We start from the raw sequence: 20,014 nt of genomic DNA, 5'->3' as shown, positions 1-20,014 counted from the left end.
GGTCGGGGTCCTGCTAGATCCCTCATGTTTGCACTTCTTTTCTCTGTTACATCTCGCATTTTCGCATGTTAAAAGTTTGATCTTCAGTTAATTGACGTAGACTCGGGGGGTGAGATCATCTTGACATTAACGTACTTACGCTATTTATAACAAGCGATAAATAAGTATTATGAAGGATAAAGGGGTACACGGATTAAAGAAAATGAGTTTCGTTGAAAGTGGCCAAATTGGAATAAAATACGGGTCGAGCAATAATACTCAATAATTATGAGCTAGTACCATGAAAGGTACCACATGACCACGGTAATATAATATATAAAGTATATATGCAGTATTTTAAAAAAATAAATAGAATTTTAAGTAATTTGTGGTTATATTATGTGGGTAATTAATTATTTACCGAGTAACAGAACATTACCCGGTTAACTAATAAGAGGATAAATAATTAATAATTAACCCCTCCCCCCACGTGGCAAAGAGCCACAAACCAAGAAGTGACTAAGTAGGCACTTATGCCTAGGTGGCAACCTAGGCTTGAAGGGAACAAATGACTATCCAAAGTCTTGTTACATTTCCTTATGGAAATGAGAATAGTAACGTTGTAATTCAAACAAGCAAGAAAGCAATTCTTTCTTGATTTAGAAATTTCAAATAACAGAATGAACGAAATTTGCTCAATATCTCAACAAGCATGAAGCTTGACCTTTTGTTCAAGAAATTCGAAGAAGCAGAAGCTTAATCCGATTTTTGCGGATCTAACGAAGTATGTTGTAACCTTTTTCCAAGGATATCATACGGATTTTCCTTACTCCAGGTATGTTAAGGCTAATCCTTCTTTCTTTGAGCATGATCCAAGTAACGATACGTAAACGTAATGTTATTCCATAAATGGTTCTACTCTTAGCAGTTAAGGATTTATCTTTTCAAGTCGTTCTATCCTTCCAATAGCTTTGTGGAAGTATAATTCTGTGTTTTAAACATCTTATGCTCCAGTTATCAAGAAGAGGTAATTAAGAAAATGAAGGAGATTTCCTTTTATAGGTTGCAGGTATTTAAGTATATGATTAGCATTTATGATCCATCACAAATGGAAGCTAAGAAATTTTTAAGTATAGGATATGGTTCTGGACAGTTTTGGCAAATTAAAACATGAATTATTAACAAACAAAGGAAGTGCAATATATTGATACTTTTTTATCTTCGTAGAATGCCTTTATGCCACTTAGATAAATGGAGAAGTATGCAAAGATAATGTACGAATGTGTGTAGTATTGTCACTAAGGTAATAGGAAAAACAAATAGATCTTTGCACATAAACATCAAATAACCCTTTGTAAACTAAATTGTTCTGATTGACCTGTTATGTGTCCATATGTGTGTGTATTTCGGGAAACATGACCACAACTTTATGACCCAGTGAATATTGAAATAATGTTTTTTGAATTATCAGAAGTAACTTGTATAGCTTTTAAGATAATGCAAATAAGCACGTTGGATTTCTGATATTCAAGCATGTCTAAGTATGTTCCTAAGTCTCGATCGAGGTATTTAATAAAGATGTTAACGTTCATAATATAGTAATACATGCATCTTCATGCATCTACATTTACGGCCGGTGGGCAGTTACATATTTACCACTGTGCTACGCCTGGTTGGACAGACATGCATTTACCACTGGGCTATGGCCGGTCGGACAGTTACCACCGGTTGGGCAGCTATGTATCATTATTTACCACCGGTTGGGTAGTTACATATTTACTTCCGAGCTACGGCTGGTCGGACGTCATATATTTACCACCGTGCTACGACCGATCGGACAGTAACCACTGATCAGTTGGGTAGTTAACGTCACGAAAGTGAGGTAACTAGAACTATTGTATTGTTGTTTTATTTATATATATGACATGGATTTTATTCTATATGTTATGGTCCTCAGCGGCAAGTCAGAAGTTATAAGTTGACTCTTATCTTTCCCCGAGATAATATCTTATTATCATTACGTTTTGTTGTTACCTTACATACTCGGTACATTCTTCGTACTGACGCCCTTTTTTGGGGCGTTGTGTTTCATGCCACATAGGTGTAGATAGGCGAGGTGAGGATCATCCGTTGTAGGCTGCCTCCAGATATCAACTTTTGGTTGGTGAGCTCCACATCATCCTGGAGTACCGAGTCACGTTCTATATATGTTACTTTGTTTTATAAGGATGTTAGGGACCCTGTCCCGACTTATATGTTATGGTCATATTTTCTTAGAGGTTTTGTAGACAGTGTCATGTGTATAGCTTTAGGTATGACATGTCAACGGCCTTGTCGGCCCCTATATATCTATATAAATGCTTTTGAATTAGTTACGTGAGTTAAGTTCTAATATTGTTAATTACATATATAGATGTGGCCTATCATGGCCCGTGACGAGATTTATAGAGAAAAAAAAGGAATAAGGTACGTGGCGCTTGGCTGAGTAGACATCGGGTGCCAGTCGTGGCCCTCTAATATGGGTCATGACAAAGTGGTATCAGAACAGTTTTATCCTAGGGTTGTCTGCAAGTCGTGTCTAGTAGAGTCTTGTTTATAAATGTATTGTGCACCACATTATATAATCAAGAAACTACGGGGCATTTAGGGACCGGTTACCCTTCCTTCTTGATATTAGATCGTGCAATATCATAGGGAACAAAGCCCTTGACCATTGACTTGTTTTATATATACAGCAATGCCTATGACCAGGAATGCTACAACTAGTCAGAAGGGTAAGGTAGTGGTAGATGAGGGAATGAGTAAAGTACCAATGTCTAGTGAGGGCTAGAGTGAGACCCCGAGGGGAAATATGACACCCTCGCATAGTTCTCCGATTTCGTCGGCACCCGAGGAGATGACGAGGAACCCAGTACCTCCACCTATTGTTCAGGATGAGGATATGGATATACAGAGTGCAGTACAATTATTGACTAGGTTGGTAGCCGCTCAGGGTCAGCGCTAGGTAGGTACAAGTGTTGGTCACGTTAACAGGGTAATTAGTGCAAGAGTTCGAGACTTCATTAACCTGGACCCTCTAGTGTTTACCGGATCCAACAAGAATTAGGACCCGCAAAACTTTATTGATAGGATGCAGAGGACTTTGAGGGTAATGCATGCATCAGACACTAAGTCAGTAGAGTTGGCCTCATACCGATTGCGGGATGTTGCGGTTTAGTGGTATGAAACTTGGGAATTGTCTAGAGGTAAAAATGCATCTCCAGCAGTATGGGAAGAGTTCCAAGGGCTTTCCTGCGTCATTACTTGCCGGTAGAGATTCGTCAAGCAAGGGTAGACAGGTTCTTGGCTCTTAAATAAGGGAATATGAGTGTGTGGGAGTATAGTCTCCAGTTTTATTCCTTGTCAAGATATGCCCCTTCGATTGTGGCTGAAATGAGTGACCAAATCGATTTGTGGTAGGACTTTGGCCGCACCTGATTAATGAATGCTCCACGGCCGCTCTGCTTGATGGTATGGATATTTCCTACATCCAAGCTTATGCTCAGAATTTGGAGGATCGGAAACGACAGCAATACGAGAATCGTGATGAGGGTCAACGTAAGAACGCCAGGTCTATTAGGCGACCTGAGGATTTTTCGGGCGATCCTATGTCACCATATCCAGTCGAAAGTATCCGACTGTTGCAGAAGTCGTATTATGAGGGATCTGTCTATTCTAAATCAGGTCAGGGCTCGAGAATTTTGGGTTTTCAGAATCTGAGGGATTCAGCAGACGAGGACGCCTCCTCCACGGTGCAGTCAATACGGTAGAGCTCATTCTGGACAATGTCGTCAGGGATCTAATGTATACTATACCTGTGAAGACCCTAGTCATTACATGAGGGATTGTCCTATGAATGACAGAAGCAGGATGGTTCATCCCACCAAATCTATAACAATTTCCTCCTCTTCAGTATGCCCTCAAGAGCGAGGCCCTCAGGGATCAGCTGGGAGAGGTAGAGGCAGAGGTGGAGCATCTAGCTTCGGCGGTAGTCAGAACCGCATATATGCTTTGGCAGGTTGTCAGGACCCAGAGGCTACACCGGATGATGTGTCAGGTATTGTGATTATTGGTAAAGTTCGATCTTATTAACGCAAATTGTCCAGTTAATATGATTAATATAAGAGTAAGTTGACATTACGCCTGAAGGGTTAAGGGATAACAAGGCTAGCTTGAAAGCAAAGCATGAATCCGTTTATTAAGATTACAACTAATAGGTGTCAACGCCTAGAAGATAGATTAACAAAATCTTAGGTAACGACTGGATTAGGAAGTAGTGTTAGGGACGGACGACGTCCTGACCCTGTGAGAGCCTGATATTTGTTTCATTGGAGTTTAGCCCAGGAAGATATATACATTTATAATAGATGGATATGTATGTACATCTTCAAAGTTTATACATTCGAGGACAAATGTTTCTAAGGGGGGAAGGATGTTACATCTCGCATTTTCGTACGTTAAAAGTTTCGTCTTCAGTTAATTGACATAGACTCGGGGGTGAGATCGTCTTGACATTAACGTACTTACGCTATTTATAACAAGCGATAAATAAGTATTATGAAGGATAAAGGGGTATACGGATTAAAGAAAATGAGTTTCGCTGAAAGTGGCCAAATTGGAATAAAATACTAGTCGAGCGATAATACTCGATAATTATGAACTAGTACCATGCAAGGTACCATATGACCACGGTAGTATAATATATAAAGTATATATGCAGTATTTTAAAATAATAAATAGAATCTTAAGTAATTTGTGATAATTTTTAATTATACGGGTATTAATTAATTATCGGGTAACAAAACATTACCCGATTAACTAATAAGTGGATAAATAATTAATAATTAATCCTCAACACGTGGCAAAGAGCCACAAACCAAGAAGTGACTAAGTAGTCACTTATGCCTAGGTGGCAACCTAGGCTTGAAGGGAACAAATGACTATCCAAAGTCTTGTTACATTTCCTTATGGAAATGAGAACAGTAACGTTGTAATTCAAACAAGCAAGAAAGCCATTCTTTCTTGATTTGGAAATTTCAAATAACAGAATGAACGAAATTTGCTCAGTATCTTAACAAGCATGAAGCTTGACGTTTTGTTCAAGAACTTCGAAAAAGCAGAAACTTAATCCGATTTTTGCGGTTCTAATGAAGTACGATATAACCTTTTTCCAAGGATATCATATGGATTTTCCCTACTCCGGTATGTTAAGGCTAATTCTTCTTTCTTTTAGCATGATCCAAGTAACGATACGTAAATGTAATGTTATTCCATAAATGGTTCTACTCTTAGCAGTTAAGGATTTATCTTTTCAAGTCTTTCCATCCTTCCAATAGTTTTGTGGAAGTATAATTGTGTGTTGTAAACATATTATGCTCCAGTTATCAAGAAGAGGTAATTAAGAAAATGAAGGAGATTTTCTTTTATAGGTTGCAGGTATTAATGTATATGATTAGCATTTATGAGCCATCACAAATGGAAGCTAAGAAATTTTTAAGTATAGGATATGGTTCTGGACAATTTTGGCAATTTAAAACATGAATTATTAACAAACAAAGGAAGTGCAATATATTGATACTTGTTTTATCTTCGTAGAATGCCTTTATTCCTCTTAGATAAATGGAGAAGTATGTCAAGATAATGTACGAATGTGTGTAGTATTGTAACTAAGGTAATAGGAATAACAAATAGATCTTTGCACATAAACATCAAATAACCCTTTGTAAACTAAATTGTTTTGATTAACCTGTTAAGCTATTATGTCACATAGCAATTGTGTCTCTGTGTCCATATGTGTGTGTGTTTCGGGAAACATGACCACAACTTTATGACCCAGTGAATATTGAAATAATATTTTTTGAATTATCGGAAGTAATTTGTATAGCTTTTAAGATAATTCAGATAAGCACGTTGGATTTCTGATATTCAAGCATGTCTAAGTATGTTCCTAAGTCTCTATTAAGGTATTTAATAAAGATGGTAATGTTCATAATATAGTAATACATGCATATGCATTTACCACCGAGCTACGGCCGGTTGGGCAGTTACATATTTACTATCGTGCTACGGCCGGTCGGGCAGTTAACACCAGTTGGGCAGTTATGTATCATTATTTACCACCGGTTGGGCAATCACATATTTACTTTCGAGCTATGGCCGGTCGGGCAGTCATATATTTACTATCGTGCTACGGCCTGTCGGGCAGTTACCACTGATCAGTTGGGCAGTTAACATCACGAAAATGAGGTAACTAGAACTATTGTATTGTAGTTTTATTTATATCTATAATATGGATTTTATTCTATATGTTACGGCCCTCAGCGGCAAGTCAGAAGTTATAAGTTGACTCTTATCTTTCCCCGAGATAATATCTTATTATCATTACGTTTCGTTGTTACCTTACATACTCGGTACATTCTTCGTACTAACGCCCTTTTTTGGGGCGCTGTGTTTTATGCCACACAGGTGTAGATAGGCGAGGTGAGGATCATCTATTGTAGGCTGCCTCCAGATATCAGCTTTTGGTTGGTGAGCTCCACATCATCCTAGAGTATTGCCGAGTCAGGTTCTATATATGTTACTTTGTTTTATAAGGATGTCAAGGACCCTGTCCCGACTTATATGTTATGGTCATGTTTTCTTAGAGGTTTTGAAGAAAGTGCCCTGTGTATAGCTTTAGGTATGACATGTCAACGGTCTCGTCGGCCCCTATGTATCTATATAAATCATTTTGAATTAGTTACGTGAGTTAAGTTCTAATATTGTTAATTACATATAGATGTGGCCTATCATGGCCCATGACGAGATTTATAGAAAAAAAGGAATAAGGTACGTGGTGCTCGGCTAAGTAGACACCGGATGCCAGTCGTGGCCCTCTGATATGGGTCATGATATGGTCCTTCATGGACCCTATTTGGACTGAGGTCAGCCGTTGAGTAGGTCCGTTGAGGTCGTCCTCGTCGGCTCTTACCTCATCACAGTAGGCATTGTGTATCTTGTCCCAAGTGGTCAGAGGTATTTCATGAGGCGGCTTAGCAACTTTTTGGTCGCCCTTGACCCACTTATTCTTAGCCCATTTTGGAAAGCGGCTACCGCCATCCTTTCATATACATTTGGAAGGGTCATTCTTATACGGTTGAATCGGGCAAGGAAGCCTTGGAGTCCCTCGCCAGGCGATTGCTTAATGGCAAATATGTCGTTCACCCTCGCCTGGGCTTTCTTAGCCCCGGCATGGGCAGTGACGAACTTGTCTGCCATCTCCTTGAATGTTTTTATGGAATGCGCATGTAGCTATGAGTACCAAGTCAGCGCTCCCCTAGTTAGGGTTTCGCTAAATTTCTTCAGCAATATGGATGACACTTGTTCTTTGGCGAGGTCATTGCCTTTCACTGCAGTGACATAGTGGGTCACATGATCCTCAGGGTCCATCGTGACGTCGCATATTTTCAGGTACAAATGCATTTTGAAGGTTTTGGGTATTGCGTGTGGTGGAACTTCGTTGTTGTATGGTTGCTCAACAAACCGACCGACGTCCCTTTTTGGAAGAAGTTTTGGGGCGCCTGGTATTTTGTCTACCCTTTCCTGATGCTCTTTCATTTGGTTACGGAGCATTTTATTCTCGTTCTACATCTCTTCCATTTTCCTCATATTGGTTGTGAGGGTGTTGTTACCAGCACCAATAACATTGTGAGTAATACCTATTACGGAGGGGGCATGTTGCTCGTCAGCTGGTGGTGCAACGCAAACCCCTGCCTCTTCCCGGTTCGGCCATTAAGAGGGCTCGACAAGGAAACTGGTTAACGTGTTTGTCAACCACGCCTCGAGCAATTTTTTTACTGTCGCTGGTGCCTCTTCTGTTGTAGATGTAGAGGCCCATTTACCGTGCGAGGTCGTGATGCTACCATGAGGAGGAGGCGAGCTGTTTTGCCTGAGAGAGGTGTTTGGTGTCACCTCCTTGCCCTCTGTTTCATTTGCTTTGTTGATGGTATGGAGGAGGTTGGTGGTGAGGTCAGCTATCGCCTCCATTTTTTCCTCTTTGTTGCCTTTCATGTTAGATTTGTGCACAAAAGGAAGTATAGGGTTTTAGCATTGTTTTTTTTTCGATCTAGAAGAAACTAAAATTTTAACTAGAAAATGCCCACATACGGCACCAAATTATTTTACCAAAAAGTACGAAACATTTTCTTAAGTTAATTAAATAAGAGGATGATGGGTAAATCCTAGTTAAACATAATAAATCCTAGATTTGAAATATATTTATACAAATAACGTAGAATTGCATTTAAACTAATTTAATACAATGGGTATTAAATGATACTGCTACAAGTGAGTAGGAGGACAATGATAAGAAATAAATATATTAAATGGCAATAAATGTAAATTGAGAGAATGATTCACCCAAATATTGAATGAGGTGGATGATTCTTCTCTCTGACAATGATGCAAGACAAATTAACGTGGGAATATAGAGAGCTTTCTCGGATTTGATGCGAGAAAGTGTGGGATAAACAACAAATTGAATTTTTATGGAAAGGCAATTCTTGTAATTTACTTCAGAGTCAACTTTTCATGAGAGTTCTTATCATATAGAATAATACATATCCCTTTTTTTTTCTACCCTTTTCTTTATATGGGATATATCCATTATCTAACATAAAGTACAAGTGCAGAGAATATTCAACTAAATATTCTCCTAAAATATCCTGCTACGAAACTAGCTGTTATGACCGACCAGATTATTCGACCTCGACCTCGGTTACTTAGCTCGCCAATAAGTTCCTTCCATCTCGAGTACGACCTCGGTCTAATCGGCTCTTAGCAATCTACCTTTGAGCAAGATTCCCTTGGTTAGATTTTGATCCATACACTATTTTTGTTATATTTCTTCATTGTATCATTTTCATTATTTTTCATTTTCATAATGTCATATATATCTGTTCGGTTTTCTTTTTTATTTCAGTAGGGTCTTGACCTGACCTCATAATTATTCTACCGAGGATAGGCTTGATACTTACTGGTTACTACTGTTGTTTACTCATGCTATGCCTTCTTCACATCTTTTTGTGCAGATCTAGGTATCTCTTACCAGCCTAGACACCAGTGAGTCGAGCTCGGATTTGGAGACTTCAAGGTATACTTGTCGGAGTCCGCAGAACTTGGAGTCATCCTCTATATAGATCTTTCTTCTTTTATTAGATATTGTTATATTTGGATGTTCAGTATACTCTTGTAGAGCTTGTGACTTGGTATCACCGGATTTTGGGAGTTTTGTATTGTTGAGTTGTGAAGTCCTTTTTATGATAGTTGGTGGTTAATTTGAAAATTTTATCATTATCTTAGTTAAATTCTGCATGCATGTTACGCATACCTAGTCTTAAAGACTAGGTGCCATCACGACATCCTACGGAGGAAAATTGAAATTGTTACATGAACATAATTAAAAAAAAATGTTTGAGCTTTAGTGAGAAGGCCATGCTTATTAGCTTGAAGTTTTAAAGACGATCTTTATATGAACTTATTAGATAAAGGGCACCCTTAATTAACGGTATCAGACAAAGCACAAATAGTACCCTTCTAACAAACTTATTTGGCGCGAATTCAAATTATTCAAATCAATAAAAAGGGGACTTTTACATGATTAACAGTGGAGTAAAAAATGACCCGTCTATAACATTTACGAAGTTCGCCCCTTACAAAATTAGACAATGCAATTGTGAATAGTTGTATATCACGAAGGAATATAACATGTGAATTGTGTTCAGAAGATATATAACATTGTTTGACTCAAAAGATATTAGACTCTTTTTGAACAAATCAATCGATGATGAAGGTGTAAATCGTAGCCGAAGATAATAAATTCTAGGATGATAATAGTAGAGAGATAATAATAATAGATAGAAGAGAATTGTAAATAATCTTTTTCATTCAAGGTTAGTGACTTTTACAAAGTGTGTCTGCCTCGTTTACAAGGCTTTCATCCCTCTTATATATTGAGGAGTTTTCTCCAATCGCAGGAACGACAGGTTAAGAAATATCTAAGGAATATTCCCTAGGTCTCCTAATGTGCTGATTCTACTGTCGACGTCGTAGTGCCTCTCCTTTTACCACAGGGTCGTATCCCTTTAGGCGTCGACTCATGGGTGTTCGGTCGTTTGTCGTGCTCGCTGTAGGTCGTGGTCGATCAAATTTGGACCCATACAAACATATATACCAATTCAGTATTTTGTAAATAACTTTTTTTTAACAGATATGAGATATGCTAATATTTTTTAAAATAATATTTTCGGGTTTCTTTTTTTTTTTTTGGCCGAGTGGGGACTTTCGTTAATTTTCCGGAAAAAAAAGGTCAGTGTGAAAGACGAGTGTAGTGATAAACTCATGAAAACCCAACGCAATCGCGTATAATCAGATTGAGATACGACAGATCAACTTCCATTTAAGACCATCCCGCTCCACATGCTGACAACCAGCCCATTGTGTTATTCATTACTGTTCAACTACCCCATCTTTATTATTCGGCCCATTAATTCCTCTATACATTAACTCCTATTCATACTAGGGGTGTTCATGGTTCGCTTTGGATCGGTTTTTCCTTAAAAAGAAACCAAACCAATTAAGTCGGTTTTTTCTCGATTCGGTTTATGTCGGTTTTTCGATTTTTTTGGTTTTTTGTCGGTTTTTTGTCGGTTTTTTCTTAAATATAAGACATACACTACCAAACATACATTTCGGCGGCCACATTTTCAACGTAACACTATCAAATCAATTGCCCTTTGAGAAATCTATTATTTACCAAGATATATTGATGATAATTGAATCAAATAGTGATGAACAATTTAAGGAGTCAATTAAAAATATATTATTTTTAACATGAAATAGATTCTTACACTTAACAAAAGAAAACTACCAATTAAACTAGAATGTAAAGATAAAGAACTATACTAAAAGTGCAAACGATTAATATTTACTATAAAAATTTTAAAACTTGGTATAAAAGTATACATATGAATAGGTGTAATAATAAATTTAAAATAGCTACTCCTATAATCGGTTTGGTTCGTTTTTTTTTAATTAAAACCAAAACCAAACCAAATTTGATCGGTTTTTAAATTTCAAAACCAAACCAAACCAAACCAAAAAAGTATAGGTTTTTTTGATCGGTTTGGTTTGGTTTTCGGTTTGGTTCGGATTATCGGATTTTTATGAACACCCCTAATTCATACAAAGACAAACACTCTCTCCATAAATATCAAGAAATAAACCTCTACATTTTGCTACAAAAAATCCTCCTCCTCCTCCACTTTTTCAAGTTGCCGAGAAAATGAAAAGTGCTTATAAATTTATCGGTTTAGCGATGTTAATGGTGTTTTCATGTGGGTTGGCTAATGGAGATGATGACAAAAGCCTTGGTCAAAAGTGTGGGGCAGAATTTCAAAAGGTAGCGGCGTGTTTAACTTTCGCGACGGGGAAAGCACCGGCGCCATGTGCTGCGATGCGGCAGAGGATATAAAAGATGAGGACCCGGTCTGCCTTTGTTACATAATAGAACAGATACATAAAGGATCAAGTCCAGAGTTAGAAGAGCATGGGCATACAAATCCAGAAATTGAGGATACGACGACATTTATTTAGTGACTATTGAAATAAATCTCGGAAAAAATAAGAATTTTTTGACATTTATGACAAAATATCGTAAAAGCTATGACATTTGATATAAAATTTCGTAGAAACAATGACATTTGATACTAAATATCCTAAAAAATGACATTTGATACAAAATATCATAAAAGCAACGACATTTGATATGAAATAACATTTTTGAAGAAATGTCGTAAAAAGTACGACATTTGCTACAAAATATCGTGAAAACTAGACATTAGATATAAAATGTCGTAAAAAAATGACATTTGTTACAAAATATCATAAAAACAACGACATTTGATATAAAATGTAGTAAAAATACAACACTTATATCAAATGTTGTAAAAACATTTTGATATAAATGACAAAAAAAAAATATGACCATAATTTAAATGTCATATTATATGTCGGTAATTACGAACATTTACATCTACTATTGAAAATTTCTCTAAGTTTTTGAATTTTAAATCATTCTTTGTCTAAAAAAAATCATCCTTTATATTTAATATTTAGTTAGTGATAATTACCTACAACATAGACGATTTCTCTTATTGTTGATTAATATTTTAAAAGGTTCGTCTAGGACTAGCTCCTGGGCTAAGCATTTGCAACGACTCCGTGTAGGGATTAATTTGTGAGGCTTATACCCCAAACATATGATTATACGCCCTAAACACGCCTATCGCTCAGCGTTCGAGGCTCGCTCAATAATTACTAGACAAGAGGGGTTGCTGTGATGGTAAGCAACCTCCACTTCCAATCAAGAGGTTGTGAGTTTGAGTCTCCCCAAGAGCAAGGTGGGAAGTTTTTGGAGGAAATGATGTCAAGGTCTATTTGAAAATAGTCTCTCTACCCTAGGGTAGGGGTAAGACCTGCATACACACTACCCTCCCCAGGTCCACTAAGTAGGATTATACTGGATTGTTGTTATTGTTGTTGTATGAAGGAGTAATATTTTAAATTATAATATTGATAAAGTTTATTGATTATTTACTTTCACGAAGTTAACTAAATTTGTAGTTTGATAATAATATATAACTTTTACCCTTACAGGGAAGTATTCAAATGTGTGTTTTGATAATAATTTTAACACTATTGCATTATTCATACTTGTAAAACGGTTAAATATTTTGGTCTTTTATGAGTTTGTTTAATCCTTTGATTTTTTTAAACGTTTAATATACTTTCTATCCTTTTATTTTCTTTTCGATTTCTTAAACTAAAAAATATAAAGATTCATGAAGCTTACCCCTCACCTGATATTAAATAAAATTCCCATGTCTATCATGTATGCCTCGCATTTTAAAATATCGTTCCTATTTAAAACTTTTTATTAAAACATCAATATTTAGTAAAAATATATATATTATTATTACTACTACTTACTAGATGTTAGGATTTATTTAAAGATGAAATATTTAAAATAAAAATATTTATAGGACCAAGGAACCCACAATTGACCATAAGTTAAAACATAAGTGAAAACCGTACTCCAAGCCTTAGAAGTCCAACCTATCGAATCCAGTCTCAATCAAAAATCGGGTTAGGCTCAAATTTCAAATTGGGTTTGTCCAGATTTTCTACAAGGAGCTATGTATGGAGAGTATTGGAGATTTATAAGGAAAAGGTTTTGGTGGTAAGAATTTTGCTTTCCTCCTCCCAATTCTTAAAAACACAGTTTCCTTTCTTAGTTAGAATTCTTCAAAAAACCTAATTTTTTACATTCGGCTGTGCTATAATAGATACTTGGAGAAGAAAAAAGTTTTATCACGAGGTTTTTGGTGCTGAGATTCACAACGCTTATTTGCTACAAAGTCAAGGTACCAATTTAGTTAACAGATTTCTTTTTTTTTTTCTTAGTTGTTTTGATTTGGGTTAACAGACTTCTTTCGTTTTCTTAATTGTCGGATTTGGGTTAACAATTTTCTTTCTTTTTCTTAGTTGTTCAGATTTTTTTTTTTGAAGAATGTTAATCTTTCTAACCTGATAAAGGAAGAGAGTTCCGCAGGTTGTTTGACCAACATAGAAATAGTATATTGATTTAAATATAAAAGAACAGATAAATAATAACGAACACAATGGACCTAGATTTTTATAGGCAACTCTTAACTTATTTGGGATGTGACATAGTTTGACGAATTGATGGATGGTAGAAAGTTAGTTTTTTTGGGGGTAGTTCTTTAATTTGTTTTGCTTTATTTATATCTCTAATATGAAATTTTTTCGTTCTAATAATACTTAGTACTAGGTTTCTTCTTTCCTAATTGTTTAGGCTATTTAAGTTTGCTTGCAAAGTATGTTTGTAATACTTAAACTTTATGTATAGAAATAATGGTACTATTTGAAAAGGTTGGACTAGTACGATGTCATTTACTAGTTCAATATAAAATAGATCTAAATCAATTTCAATCAAACATCAATTTGATACTTGTTTTTTAAAAAGCTACCTCTGCTATAAGAATTGAGATGGAAGAAAAATTGTATGAAGCAAAAGAAGAAATAGAAGCGAAGGAGAAAAAGTTATTTGAAGCAAAAGAAGAAATAAAAGCGATGGGGAAAAAAATATTTGAAGCAACAAAGAATATGGAAACAAAATTAGACGATAAAATAAAGTTGGGTATAGGTGCATATCTAGAGTCTTTGGGTATTACTATTGGCTCAAATGGGAAATTATTTGGTAATGAGCAGGTAAAAAATATTGTTCTCTTTAGCAAACATTTATTGTTTTTAAGATAATCTTGTAATTTAGTTTTCTTTTAATTGTTGTAATCTTCCTCTTTTGTAATAGGTTTCCATAACTCAATGGACGATCACCAACAATCACTATCACCTTTTTCAGTTGTTCACACAAAGAAGGTGAGTTCGTAAACTCATTTTAACTATATCTTTTTAACTATAAATTACGAATTGATGTTACTATGGGTGTGGCCTTAGTTTATTGCTTTTACTTTCTGTTCGTGTCTAATTTCAACTTAAGAAAGTTATGTATATGTTTTTTGGGTATGTACCTCACATGGTTTCAGGGATAGTTGCATTCCCATTTTAAAGGATCCTGAATTTCTAGCTTGTGCTATTTTGGGAAAATGTTAATTATAATCTTTTACGTGTCTACATTATATTGGAGTTATTGCCTAAGGGTTTAATTATGCTGGTTGCACTTTAAACCAGATGGGCTCCGATAATTTCAAAAGAACAATGCTTTGTTTAAGCACACATAGTCGGTTTAAGTTATTGGTAAAAACTTTGCAGTGACCGAGTATTTCTCCTTTTCTTGCATATATGTGCATTTGATGCGACAATCAAATCTAAAAGGCGGTTTATGTTTGCCACATTTAGTTGCACAATTTGATTTATCTCTGCCATGGAAAAGAAAAATTACTTTACAAAGGGCTTAAGGATTAAGAAAATGTTGTATTGGATTATGTAGAAGCTATTTGCTTATATCTGTGGTTGTAGTGCGGTTGATTGGTCCTATAAAATAGGTCACACTATAAGTTTTTGCAAGTTTATTTTTGCTCATATATTTGATTCAGGTGTTCTTTATTCACATAGAAGGTTGGATTATTTTTTGACATCATATGATGTTTGATTTATAAGTTATTTGGTTTCTTCTCTTGCATATTTCTTATAAGGTTTAGAATTCTAATGTCTGCCTCTTTTCTTTTCTTTTTTGAATATGTGGCTATTATGTGCTGCTTGAGTGAAAAACAATTTGAAGGGTATATTCTGATCGATGTATGGTTCATTTCAGCTAGCTAAATTGATCTCTTACTTAAGAGATAATTAGTGGGTAGTTTTACTTGGCATAGAAATCAAATTTACTTTATCTTATTTAGCGACCTTATCTTCCAAATGCAATTAATAGAAGTATCTTGAGTGATTTTGGAGATGTCATTACTAATATGAAACATATTATAAAGGGATTTGGTTGAGAAGTTACCAGAGTAATCAATCTAATATTTCTTCTAAGGTTAACATAATCAAGGAGACTTGAGTTAGTGAAGTTGGCACAAAGAAAAAGAAGCAGGTAAGTTTGAAAAAAATTACAAGATTCTTGTTCTTCCTTTTCAAAGGGAGAAACCCTTCATGTTATAGTTTGCAAAACTTATATAACATTCGTTAGTTTTCAGCTCCCTATACCATTTACGGAAACTAATATTTCAAAATTCAACTCTCCCCTCCCACATCCCCCCACAACCGAAAAAAAATAGTATATCTTTAACTGCATTATGATATTACAATATCTCAGTTGCTGGATTTGGACGGTTGCGTTCACTTTGTTGGATTTTTTGCTTTATGTTGTCTGTTTCTTTCTCTCTTCAGCTGCTAGCATTACATTCATTATCAAATCAGTAATGCTCGAGCGTTATTTCTTTGAAGATTCAACTAATTGTATCCTGTATGTGAATTACTGTTTAGAAGCAAAGATGCCAGTTGTTAGAGTGTAAGTGTTCTTAACTTCTTACATTTCATCATATGCATATGTGACTTTTAGTTTTATTAACACACTTTAATTTCTTAAAATTCCTAATCATTTTTAAAGCAAAAGAGGGGCATGAAATTGTAAAGCTGCCTATAGACCTGCTGGTAAATGGTGTTGGTAAAAAGAAAATGCAATGGAATTAGCCAAACTAAAACGTATTTTGGTATATAATCAGATGGATTTTGGTCTAAAGTTCTTTTAGTATAAATGTTGTCTGTCTATCTTAAACAAGTTATCCATTAAGTTGGCATCAGTAAAGTTGACACGCAAAAAGAGCACAATGAGATGTTTTATTTAAGAGCAACAATAAGAAAAAAGCCACCAATCCAATCAGTTATTATTTTCGGTATTCCAATTGTTTCAGAGGAGGAAAGAATTCACTTTATTATAAAGTTATATTTCTTTTTTTGTGACTTCTTGTGCAGCATTTTTGAAGGAAGTGATGCATGTCAATTGCTGGCAATGAAAAGCTTGACTTGTGGAGAGTTGGTTTTATAAGATTTAGTCTAGAAGTTAAGGAAATTAATTCAAATTAGGAGTGATCCTAACGCAATTACACGCTGAAGTTACTATCTTTTATGATTTAGTTAGATTTGAGTTTTATGTGAGAACAAATCATTTGATTTGGTATTATCTATCTTGTACTAAGTACATTTTATATTGCTACGTTGTTCTTTGGTTAGAGTATTAAAAGATATTTGCTTTACATTTATTTCATGTTAGTTATAAAAGTTGTCATTTGTGAATGTAAATGTGTTCATGATGAAACTAAATAGAGCATTATTATTTACATTCTAAATAAATATGATACCGACATTAATTTAAATGTCAAACATCTAATGCAACATTTTGCTATGTTGTAAAAGATATGTCACTAATTTTTTTAATGACATTCACGTAAAGTGGATACGACATTTTGTATATGTTGTGAATTTTCTTATTGACATTTACCAACATGTCGGAAATTTCAATACGGCATTTTGTGAAAATCATATGTAAATGTCGTATTTTTTTAGTAACATTAATCTAAATGTTGAAAATTTTAAGTGACGTTTCCTAGATGTTGTAAACTAAATGTCGTAACATTCTTACAGATATTTACCTAAATATCTTAAATTAAATGTCATAAATTTCTTATAGACATTTACCTAAATATCGTAAAATAAGTGTCGTAAATTTTTTATCGACATTTACCTAAATGTCACAGCATAAGTGTCATAATTTCTTACTGACATTTACCTAAATGTCGGAAAATTACCGACATTGAAATTAACGACATTTGATGTAAATGTAAATTAAATATCGGTAAATGAATTTGTGACATTTAAACAGCTTAGTATGACATTTATTAAATATGTCGTATCTCCACTTTCTTGTAGTAGAAGACAAATTGCTTCAGCTTCCTTCTGCTTGCAAGCTCGCTAATGCCAGCATTTCTAACTGCCCTGGTAAGCTTTCTCTTCTATAACATGATAATTTCTTACTCAGTTTAACTTCTCCCTGTCAAATAATTAAAAAAAATAAAAGAGATGCTATTTTTATCATTCATTCTCTTTCAGGATTAGACGTGACTAATACTAACATAGAAGATAAAGGTGACTTACCTTCTAACAGCATACAACATACTCCCTCCGTTTTAGTCTGTTCCAAAACAAATGACACATTTTTTAATTTGAAAATAATTCAACTTTAAACTCTTTTATTTTACCTATTTACCCTTAATGAGAAGCTTTTATAGCCACACAAAATGTCATGGCCCCACAAACTTTTTACCCCTTAAACTTTTAAGACCATAAGTTTCAATAGTCTTCTTCTTTTTTCTTAAACTCTGTGCCGAGTCAAACTACCTCATATAATATGAAACGGAGGAAGTATTAAAATATGATGATAGTGTAAAATATTTTTGTACACAAACAGTGTATATAAGTAAAATATCCTTACTTTAGTCAGTGACGGAACAAGGATTTGAAGTTTATGGGTTCAAGATTCTTGACCGTTTAAATTAGTGGGTTTTTAATTAGTAATTTTTACATATTCAATAGATCTCTTAGACAAATATAGGGTTTGAACAAAAGCTACTGGGTTCGGCAGAAACTGTATCTTGCCTTGACTGTATTAGTAATTTCTTTTATCTACCTATCTTTTTTCTAAGTGAATTCTTTCCCATGTAATTGTTTCTTCCTTTTGGTGATCTAGCACGCTGTTTGACTTACTGAGGTGTGCTGTGAATTTTTTTTAAGAGTTACTTCATCTTGTCGGCACAGGATTTATAAAGCAAAGAGAAAAAAATATATGAACCTTACAAGCTTGAAGAGTATATGTAAAAGCTTTTGTGGTACTCTCACTTTTTGTATGGTAATAAGAGCTTTTCATAAAAGACAATGGAGAAATTGAAAAGTTTAAAGTGAAATTGTTTTTAAATATAAATATGTTTCATTCTTTTTTAAACGGATTAATAAAGAAAGTGTGTCAACATAAATCGAAACAGAGGGATTGTAATTGAATGTATATCCCTGGAAAAAAAAACTTGTTTGGAAAACGGTATGTTTCTAAATATTTTGTTTCATTGCTGCTACTTGCTACCTTAAACATGAAGCAACTGAAAATTGTTTATCGAAGTTGAACTAAGGCAATTCTTAAATCTAGGTTAACTAATTAAATGACATTTTACTAGGAAACAATCACTCATAGTTGACATTTTTCTGCCTTTCTTGTTCATTATTTTTAACCATGCATGGCCATTATCCATAGGGTATAGGATAGTCATTTTTAACACTGATCGAATTTAATGCACCTTTCTTGGTTATTCATTTTTTCTTGAAATTAATTGAATCTATCTTTCTAGTCAATATTTAGCCCGTCAGTTGTAATTAATAATATATGGACCATCTCATTGATTTTGAACTTTGAAAAAATGTTGGTTTGCAATAAAAGAATATGTCACTTGGAGCTAGCTCGAGGCCCTTTTTTGACCGGTAAAGGAAGTGTAGAAAAGAATGTGTAGCGGTGACATCTCACACGTTACCATTTTGACTCGTGCCAAGAATTAAAGTCTGGTATAAGTGAAAGGAGAGTAAAAATACCTTAGTGATTCTCAAAGATATGATGTATCAATCTCAAGCAAGTTAGAATCACTTAGATGAATGTTTCTAATGTCCATATGTTGCTTCATTTATGTTATTTGGAAGTAGAATTTTTTTTTTTTTTTGACAATAACATTAATTCTTTGTAGATTTTGTTACTAGACTTTTTTACCATCAAATATTAATTTTCATGTTGATGAGCGCAGAGTTACTCAACATTCCTTCAACTTCTCCTGATTATGCCATCTTCACCAATGCATCTACTGCGTCCAAAACCCCGGTGGCCACACCTGCTGGGGCTTCTTCATCATCGTCGCCCGACACTACAAAGGATTCCTCCAACGGATTCAAGAACGGACCCCAGCTTTCAATCTTTGGAACAGCAATGGCTGCTGCAGTTGTAGCAGTCATTTTAAGTGTAATTCCTAGGGGAGCTACTAGTGTTTTGATGTAAACTAGATTACTTCTGTTAAAACGTTTCTGTGACCTCCGCTTCCACTTCACCAATTATTGGATGAGGTTTTATTTCCTTTGTAGTTTTTTTGGTTGTAAGTCTATTGTCTCTGTTTTAATGAATTGATGTATGTAGGTACGTCGGGAACTATGTTGTATGGATTTGCTTGGCTGGTACAAGACTTAATTTCGCTTCTTTTTCCTCTGGATTTGAGAAAGTAATATGTGCCGGTGTATCACGATTATTTAAGACCCAGATTGCACCATACTGGATCTTGTTTTAGCTCAAAGATCCAAATAACTGCAACCAATGATTTCGAAACTGTCGACCTAAACA

The 20,014-nt window shown here is 34.9% G+C and overlaps 2 long non-coding RNA genes across 7 annotated transcripts; both read left to right on the top strand.

Annotated features, from left to right (window-relative positions):
- The first annotated feature begins 468 nt into the window (after positions 1–468).
- On the top strand, positions 469–9,340 carry LOC107767774 (uncharacterized). Of its 2 annotated transcripts, none has more exons than XR_001643988.2 (2): positions 469–814; positions 6,484–9,340. It is a non-coding gene; the product is annotated as an uncharacterized LOC107767774 (long non-coding RNA). The 2 variants fall into 2 exon arrangements; XR_012702024.1 differs by having other exon boundaries at positions 2,081–9,340.
- Positions 9,341–13,112: 3,772 nt separating this feature from the next.
- LOC107767760 (uncharacterized) lies at positions 13,113–19,873 on the top strand. 5 transcript variants are annotated; one of them, XR_012702023.1, is made up of 5 exons: positions 13,113–13,294; positions 13,401–13,478; positions 14,447–16,102; positions 17,521–17,589; positions 19,431–19,873. It is a non-coding gene; the product is annotated as an uncharacterized LOC107767760 (long non-coding RNA). The 5 variants fall into 5 exon arrangements; XR_001643980.2 differs by lacking the exons at positions 17,521–17,589; positions 19,431–19,873 and having other exon boundaries at positions 13,114–13,294; positions 14,447–15,685; positions 15,982–16,853; XR_001643976.2 differs by lacking the exons at positions 17,521–17,589; positions 19,431–19,873 and adding an exon at positions 16,567–16,853 and having other exon boundaries at positions 13,114–13,294.
- The last annotated feature ends 141 nt before the right edge of the window (positions 19,874–20,014 follow it).

The sequence above is a fragment of the Nicotiana tabacum genome, chromosome 18 (genome assembly GCF_000715075.1).
Source record: "Nicotiana tabacum cultivar K326 chromosome 18, ASM71507v2, whole genome shotgun sequence".
Classification (NCBI taxonomy): Eukaryota; Viridiplantae; Streptophyta; class Magnoliopsida; order Solanales; family Solanaceae; genus Nicotiana; species Nicotiana tabacum.
Note: the sequence above shows the minus strand (reverse complement) of the source record. Positions and strands in the feature narration are given on the sequence as shown.